This window comes from Asterias rubens, chromosome 16, assembly GCF_902459465.1.
Source record: "Asterias rubens chromosome 16, eAstRub1.3, whole genome shotgun sequence".
Lineage (NCBI taxonomy): Eukaryota > Metazoa > Echinodermata > Asteroidea > Forcipulatida > Asteriidae > Asterias > Asterias rubens.
In genome coordinates, this window is record NC_047077.1 from 5,229,521 (window position 1) to 5,239,253 (window position 9,733).

Here is a 9,733-nt window from a genome sequence, read left to right on the forward strand (position 1 = left end):
TTTGTACTTTAGACTAGGGCCAATCAAGTGGGTTTTTTTCTTCTTCTAAATTCACTCCACTACAAGCCTTGGCTCCACAATATTGTCGTCTGCATTCTTTTAAGTATATACTGTTCAGGATGGTAATTCATGTTATATTGAATTGAATTGAAACTATTCCTCAGATCAAACCCAACACGCCGCCATCTTGGTTCGAGTTCAACCAGATTTTACACATAAAATCTTGCGACTATGTCGAACTGCACACAGGCTTACCCTACCACGAAACAATCACTTGTTAAGAAAACATCAAAGTGCACCAAGTTATTGGTCTCAAAGTGTAACAATAAAATAACATGAATTCAGCTTAAACAAACACAACAACAGTCATAAAGCCATCGTAAAGCCACATTTTTGCGATGAACTAAAGAATTTGAACACTTTTTCGATAGCAACTCAGTTTTCAGAACGCAACTATTCCATAAATAGTCAATTAACACCACTTCCGTCAAAGGAGGCCTGAACTGGATTTTCCCGCAAATATTCAAGTGCCTTTTGTTTAACAGCTTCTGGTCCAAACGCTCCAAAATCATTCATTGTTAAAAACAGGTTATGGTAGACTCAAAGTTATCAAATTCCGTACATCATAATTACAAAGCTATAGTGGTCCGATTTAGAATCAGATCAATTGAACAACATGCTGGGTGGACCACACGAGTTTCATAATCTTCAATCAAACGTAGATCTCGTTGTCACAATGAGGAAGAAAGTCAAACATCTTCGAAGAGAAAATTCCTGCATGCACAGCACTTTAAAGGCCGTCAGGTTTTACTGAAGGCAGCTCGTGTATTCCCCACGAAAACTGATTTCCGTTCAATAATCAAATATCAGACCTGGATATCATTCTTCATTGACGAGCAGAAACAGTTGAGCAAACCACACTCCGTGAGTAAATATTCTTCCACAATGACTTTAAGGGCAGAAAGTCAAACACCTTTAAAGTTGCGAGTCTACATCCAGGCCATGCGTTTATAATTTCAATCAGCCTAGAATAGATTTGCAACGTGCAGTTCCGTTTCCAGGTGAGAATCAAATTCCCGTTATTAAAAAAAACCAATTGGCGGTTTGAACGTATAGGTCGTGCAAACACAAACTGTTAACTTATAACAGTTGGCTATAACGTGATAACTGCTTGACAGAAAGAGGCAAGTTTCTAGCAGTTGTGACTGAGCAGAATATGTCCAACCATATCAGAAAATGGTGCACTTAAGGGAAGTCGAAATCTCATTATTAAAATTCAAATGGCGATTTGAATGCAGCTCGTGCGCAAACACAATATTTTATAACGTAGAACACTTGGTTAAAACGTGTTAACTGCATTGACAAAAATTGGCAAGTTTGTGCCAGCAGTCCCGACGAAACAGTTATCTTTATATCACAAAATGGCGCACTTGGCGAAATGTCACTTTCCGTTTTAACGTCTCCATGGAGTGTGGCGGTGAAATTTCTCTCAGCCAATTTTGAACTTGTCGTGCGCACACACAATCTGTTAACGTATAACACTTGGTTATAACGTGATTTGCCGCATTGAAAAAAGAATGGGTTTGCTTGTGCAAGCAGTCCTGACTAAACCAGTTTCTCTGATCATATCACAACATGACTCACTTAATAGCGAAATGTCACTTTCCGTTTTAACGTGCGATGGTGAAACTCAAAATACTGTCAGGCGAGTTTGAACTTCAAAACTGATTAAATCTTCCGTTGCATGTTTTCGTTACCATGGCAGTTTTAATCTTCCAACGGGGTAGTTAAATCGTTGCAGTCACTCTGCGTAGACTTCACATTTTCCCCGCTCGCACAACCGGCGTAACTTGACCAATCTGCTTGGATTTGAAAATTCAAAGATATAATCAAGTCAATGTATATGGGTTCTCCAGGGTCTTGTACTGCAGTCCTGGGAAAAAAAGTTACAGTTGTTCATCAGTGAAGGAAGGAATTCTCAATTTCTTCTCCAGCCCCTATTCTCCTGAAGACGAGAAGAGTATACTGTTCGAAACGTCGATAACCACACCGGTTGTTTTTAGAGCAAACACTCCAAAGAGATTTTACATTTGGTTGTGCTAATTATTTATAGCTTCTTCCTATTTATCCACACCATGCAATCCTTCAAACAATGCAGCCCACTTTAGATGCACCATCATTTGTTGCGTTGGTAAAATATAATTAATAGTCTCCCTCCAATTATAGATATTCCAATGCACACACAAACACATCACTCATTTTATGATTACGTCCAAAAATGGTCTGATCACTTGCAGAAACGGTTCATTGCCAAAAAGCAATCATCTCACAATGATGCACATAAATGGTGTGGTTGAGGACAACATTATGTCCGAGAGATTGGTGCTCGATTGCCATGCTAGCTAGCTGACGCGTGGGGGTTTGCCTGCCTTGTATGCTGGTCAGTATACGCTCTGTAGATGCCGCGATGTCGGCACACTGCAACAACCACCGACCGGCACTCAAATTATTTGTACCAAAAATAGCGGTGAGAGTGAACGAATGCGAAACGATCATGAATAATAAATTCAATACTTTCGGTAGAGTAAGGAAAAAATACCCAAAAGTATTAAAAAGCAACAGGCTTGTTGATATGTCCTTTTCCACTAAACCTGTACCCAATTTCATAGGTCTGGTTATTATGGTTTATGGTTTATTTATTTAAAAATGCCATCGCAGCATACCGCTGAATTGCGACAAAATTTACAATCATTAAAAATATTACAATAATTATTTAAAAACTTTACAATAGAAAATACATAGTGAAAATCTGATTTAAAAAATGACAAAAACGAGGGCCTGCCAGAAATGTACAAACATTTTGACTACATTTATATACATTTAAGACCAGAAAATTATCAGAAATTATTGCAAAATATTGCTTAGCAAGGTATGCAGGATACCAGTCACATGTTTTACAGGTGCCATGGTACTTTGGCTGGTGACCCGATTCTGGTAAGCGTAATTTAATTGTGCTGAGGTACTTTTTAAGCAGCTCTATAAAGTTGGGCCCTGGTTTGAAAAAAAGGTAATAATACACACAGAGGAATGAAGCGTCTGCTGACGTAATGATGAGTGAAGAAATAGGATAATTGATTGGCGACTCGTGAACAACGTTCAATGGCCTTGTTATTGGGAATGGCGGGGCAGTTTCTTAGTGGCTGTGGCTGTGGCTTATTTGGTATGTGGTAACCATGCAACCACAACAAACCAAACTGAATGTAACTTTGTCTGGTAACCTGTTTCTGCTAAGCAATACTATTATGTGCTTAGAAAGTTTATGTGCTTACATGAAATTGGACCGTGGCTCTATGTATGGCCTTGGTACAGAGACAATTTGTTTTGTGTACAATAATATATACAACTGGTTCCCTGACGTGTTTAAAGCAAATAGCTATCAAATCAGGCAATTTGGCCTGCCTAACAAATTAAGTTCATTTATAACTCAAGTACTTCTGCTCGCTATTCTTCATTCCGTTTCGACACAAAGGTTGTGTTACACTAAAATATACATGGGCCTACGCGAGTGCCCTTGTGGGGTATTTTAGACAATGGAATACAGGAACCTGCAATGGAATTCTTTCTTCAACCTTGACCACACAAGATAGTTCTTTAGAAGTGGGAATTATAGAACAATAAAGCAGGACCCAGCAACCGGATCCGTATAGGTCGTGTTTGCCGGGTGCGTGTGTGTGTTGTATTGTACTGATATATTTGTTTAGCCTTTAAGAAAGATTTTGGTAGAGTAGAAACATGGAGGGAATCAACAATCTAAAAATGAGCTGGAAAAAAAAGGGAAACCGTTTATTTAACCGTTATTTTTAAAATCCAAAATCCATTTTCTTCGAATCTTCCATGAAAATAGCCACACTTAAAATGAGCCAATTATAAGCATTAGTAGAACAAACTGGTGGAAGCTTTCCACACGGATTAGTTGCTATGGAAACCTACGCTACGCGTCGTTTGCTGTCATTTCGAAAAGAGCACTTGTACAGACCACTTCTGATGCCAAAGTGCAGTGCACGATCACAGCGTACATAGTGAACTGGTGCAATACAGTGCACAATGTGTCATCCCAGTTTTTTTTAAGACTAGGCCTACTTAAATAGGATTTGAGGCATTGCATGGTGAGGTATCAACATATATTTGGCTTGCGGTAACACCATGTGTGTATCTACTTGCCAGGTAGAGTTTGTTCTTAGAGAACCGACATTCTTTATTCTACTATCGCGGAGTAGATTTATCGGATGTTCGGGAGACTTCTCAGTTCTGAAAAGAACTGTCCTGCTTTTCAACTGCTACCTGATGGGCGGAAGGTACAGGAAATTGGCCGGGATTACTACTTTAGCTTTTTATGGTCGTAATTAACTGCACTACCGAGGAGTCAGTTCTTGAATTAGTAATTTGTTTGAATAATAACATATTGCACAATTTATGTGTGCATTATATTTTATGGGTGGTGGAAGTGGAAAGACTGGGGCTATTAAGCCAACAGCATTGTCAATGACGAGTCCCACAGGAAGCCCATACTTTATAAATATCAGTTCGGAATAGAAGGTATATGATACTAATTATAATTATTCTGGACGCGATAGGGTTCGTCAGTTAGTTTCACGTATAGTCTGAACGTTTTAATTTGATGCTCAGTTTGTATTGTGTTTATTCGGGCGCGATTTTCTACAACGTGCAAAGCACTGGCGTCATGAAAGAAGTGCATAGCCATTAATTACCATCGATGATAATGTTAATAGATGTCCTTCTTGTTAATTAACGACTAACTATCACAAAAATGTTTTAAACTCGATCCCAAAAACTTCACTCTCAACAAAAACCCGGATCGGAATCTTGTGAACCGTAACCAATTTAGAGCTCAATTTTATGTAGAATATGTGTCAAAATAACCCAGAAATCTTACCTTATTGGACAGTTTTTAGGACCATTTATTTTTAGTATTGGTTCAAGATAACTGGAATGTAAACCTTTCTGTAAGAACTATTTTTACACTTTGTTCTTCTATGTTTATGCAGATCGTTTTCAATATTGGCGGGACATTCAAATTGTGAAAAGGGAATGCTCTTACGAACATACGCATTGTTTGGACCACAACCCCGAGTCCAAAAGGTGGCAACCCCACCACCCCATAGAATAAGTCTCGCGCGTATTTCAAATTAAGAGACCAATGTGGAGTCATGTCATATCGAATTTTACGTGGGTGAGATTTTGTTTCGTCAATATTTTATTTTAACTTAGTTGATGACAATGTAAATTAAATATGCTGTTGGGAATGTATTATTAAGTGATAAACAATATGTAAGTAAAATCAATTCAACAATCTAACGAAGAAAACACGAGAATTACAATTGACCTCGGCTTCTGGTTTACTTTTACAAGCATCGTCTTCACATCAAAATGTTTGCATTGACATGGGCCTATAGTATTTGCTTTCAGCGCGAGGAGAAACAATGAGTGACAGTCGCGCGCGGTGGATACAATCCAAAGACTGTTTTGAGTCCTCAACAAATAGACACAGTCGCTGTTCCAGGGAGCAAATATTTAGTGTGTTTCCAAAATTATAAGACGCTCCGAGGATCCGATAGGTTAAAGAGATTGTGCGAGGAGAAACTGACAACAAAGTCTCAGCACATAGCGTCAGTTAAACGCATCAATATTATTTGTTGCCATCATTCAGAGGAGTTCTTATCCTGAAAAGAAATTACAAACTACAACAAAAATAAGCGAGGGAGGTTGTGCAATTATCAGATGAAAATAGACCGGTAACATTGACAATATTACATGACAACAAAACTATTGTAGTCAGGAAATCCAATACAAGATGGCCGACTCGTGAAAAAAGGCAAACTCGTCATTAGTATTGACAACCTCAGAGTGAACATCAAGATAATACACCATACGTAGTACTCTTTAATACAAGTAACCACAATTTGAATCTGAGAAGTCACATTTTAACAACCCCCCCCCCCCCAAAAAAAAAAAAAAAAAAAAAAAAAAAAAACTAATACAACTAATTTGTGCTCGTTCAAAGTCCGGGCTCAATGGGTTCTTCATCAGTACACATTATCATTATATAATGGGTGGTAATGGCATTATTTCAAAGTATACACAGTTTAATCATCAATCAAATTATATTATGAGTAGGGTCTACTTTTATTTCATTCGTCAAAAACGGCACTTAATAACAATGGACTTTTTTAATTGAAGGCAAGGTATACATTTGGCAATTTTCAATTACCAGTTATACCTCACTTGGTGTATGCTTAAAATCACAAACCAGCGAACATTTTGGCTCACACGGTCATCGAACTTGCAAGGAAATAGTACAAGAAGAAACGATCTTCTTGCATTGAATTGAGTGTTTCAGATGCACGAGATTGGCTTCATGCAAGAAAGGCAAGACACATTTCATTTGGAATGTTCGCGTTTTTAAATATCACAAAAAATCTGGAGCGTCTATGTCCACGTAATGAAAAAAAACTCGGAAACGTTTATGCGGTAACGCTTCTCAAAATTCAAATTTGAGGGTTACAAAAAAGTTTTTTTTACATGTTTCTCAAAATGCTTTAAATTATCAAAAACTACTGGTGCAGGCTGCTTCTAACCAAAACTTTGTATTGCCTTTAATTTGAACACTGATTATCAATAAATAATATATCTGATTCCCTTTAAACTTTATAACCGTCACTTCAGTGGCCGCGATGCGTACGATATCGAGCCGCCCGACCGGGCTGAAATGACACTTCTGACGGCACAGAACCAACACCAAAAACTGGGGCTGATTTCACAAAGAGTTGATACTCATCTTTTGTGTGTCAATCTTAATTACTAAGCAAAGTGTGAAGTCACAATACAAATCACTAAGTTGATATTGAAAACTCATCTTGAGATGAATCTTAGTGCTTTGTGAAATCGAGCCCCGGTTGTTCAAATTTCAGAGTACACATTATTTGACCAGGTTTATGCAAACCAAGGGTGTGTAAGGTACACACGAGAACAGTTTTGTTCATATCAGAGTGGCATTTAGTATGGCATTATATTTAAATGGAAAGTGTATATCTTTGATTTTTGGAACCGTTCAACTGTTTCATTGCGAAAGGTGGTCGCGTTTTTGAGATATCCATGCATAAACGAATAATCCCTACTAATAAAATACTACACATTCTGAGATACGTTACTGGGAGTAACGCTTCTCAACGAATTTAAAGGGTCTATGTGCTTTTTGTAGGTCAAAAAAACACAAAGTCTACAGATTTACACTAACCTTACACCGTTTGAAGATAATGATGGTAGAAGGCTTCCATGAAAATATTAGTTGCTGAGGTGCTGTAGTTTTTGAGAATTGAGTAAAACAATGTCATGAACATAATTTTCGTCTCAGTGATCATGAGACGAAAATTATTTAAGCACTTAAAAACGTATTTTCATGACATTTTATTCATTTGTCAACTTCGACAACTAATATTTTAAGGCACGCTTTCTACTATCATTATCTTCAAACGGTGTAAGTTTAATGTAAATCTGTGGACATTGTGTTTTGTGTTACAAAAAGTATCCAAATCCTTCAAGGCAAAAAGCTTGATACCATACCCTTTTCCATAACCACACATAGGAATACACATTCTGAGAGACGTTACTGATATAGTAAAGCTTCTCAACAACATTCAAGGCATAAAACCTGATATCTTTTTCCATAAACACATTACATCGAAGTGAAATGTTTCTCAAAATGCTGTAGGCCTATAGGCTATACAATCCAAAGCTGCTACAGGCTTCTAAACCAAAGTTTTTATTGCCGATACTTTTAAGAGTGTACGTAAGTACCGGTAAGCAAGTAAGGCAATGGGTGATTTCCAAAGTCCTTTGGGAAACGAATACACGTTGACGCTGCGCGACCGAGCGCGATTGCTTGCTCATGGAAACGGCCTCAACCCAATTAGTGTCTACGGCTAAAAACGGCTACGACTGGATCGATACGTCATCATTTAAAGCCATTATACACTTTTGGTAAAGTTCACAGATTTACAAATAAATTGCAGGGTTTACAGAAGGTAATGGTGAAAGACTTCTCTTGAAATATTGTTCCATGAAATGCTTTACTTTTTGAGAAAACATTAAAACAATATCAATTCTCGATAGCGAGAATTCCGGATTGATTTGAAACACATGTCATGACACGGCGAAACGCGCGAAAACAAGAGTGGATTTTCCCGTTATTTTCTCCCGACTCCGATGACCGATTGAGCCTAAATTTTCACAGGTTTGTTATTTTATATATAAGTTGTGATACACGAAGTGTGGGACTTGGACAACACTGTTTACCGAAAGTGTATAATGGCTTTAAAAGAAAGAAAAAAATATGCAAGTTCGCCCAAAACAAGGCTAAAAGCCACTCCCTATAGATAAAGGGTTAAGTGAGATAAAATTTATCTGGATATTTCAGTGAGAAATTACTTCTTTCTCAAAAACTTCGTTTCTTCAGAGAGTTGGAGCCGTTTCTCACAATGTTTTATAATATCAACAGCTAGCTCTCCATTGCTCGTTTATGCTTTTATGCTAACAATTATTTTGAGTAATTACCAATAGTGTACAATGCCTTTAAAACCACAATGACAAGAAGCTCATTTTAAGGGGCACGGCATGCAACGGGTTGGTACTTATTGGTGATGTGGTAAGTATCATGTTAGACTTGTGGACAAGTCGTTAAATCGGCCCCACGCGCTGAGATAGTGCTCTCGCGAGATCACTGCTCTCGCGCGAACTGATGGCTCCCCGATTTCGACTCCTCATTCGAAATCGGGGAGCCATCAGTTCGCGCGAGAGCAGTGATCTCGCGAGACCACTATCTCAGCGAATGGGGCCGATTTAACGACTTGTCCACAAGTCTAGTATCATGTAGGTTTTCCTTTTGGCTTTATGTGGAATTGACATAACGGTTAATTATTCAATAGCAATTGTTATAAGTAACGGTTACCGACCTAATGTAGTGCCTCTCCCAGGGATCGAAGCAATATTTTAAATCGAAAACACTAGAAAATATGATATTTTACGGTAAGGAAAAACAGAAAATGTTGAGGAACAGAAATGTTACACAATAGCAAAGACTATAGCAAAGACATTAATAACATATTATGTACACAGGGAATTCTTTATGGAACAACAACAATATATGGCATGGCCACACAAACTGGATCCGTTTAAATGTTGTTTGTACATGTACATGCATGTTCTGTACACATACACATTCGACACATGGTACAACATTGCAGTCAGTACATGAATACCTACTATTCAAAAACACAGTGGGTGTCAGAATGGTTAAATAGTAGGAGGGTTGACTGTGCACAGAAAGCTATTCTCAACAACTCTGACAAAGTGATATAATGCTAATCAAACAAACCAATTTCCAGAGCCATCGTTTCGCATATTGTCATTATTAGCCTATAATTGACAGTGAATACAGTTTTTATGTGCGTTAAAGGCACTGGACAGTATTGGTAATTGCTCAAAATAATCGTTGGCATAAAAACTTACTTGGTAACGACCAATGGAGAGTGATAGTATAAAACATTGTGAGAAACAGCTCCCTCTGACGTATCGTTGTTTAAGAGAGAGAAGTAATTTCTAACTAAAATATTTGAATTGAATTCGATACCTCAGCTGAGGTCTCGAATTCAAGGCA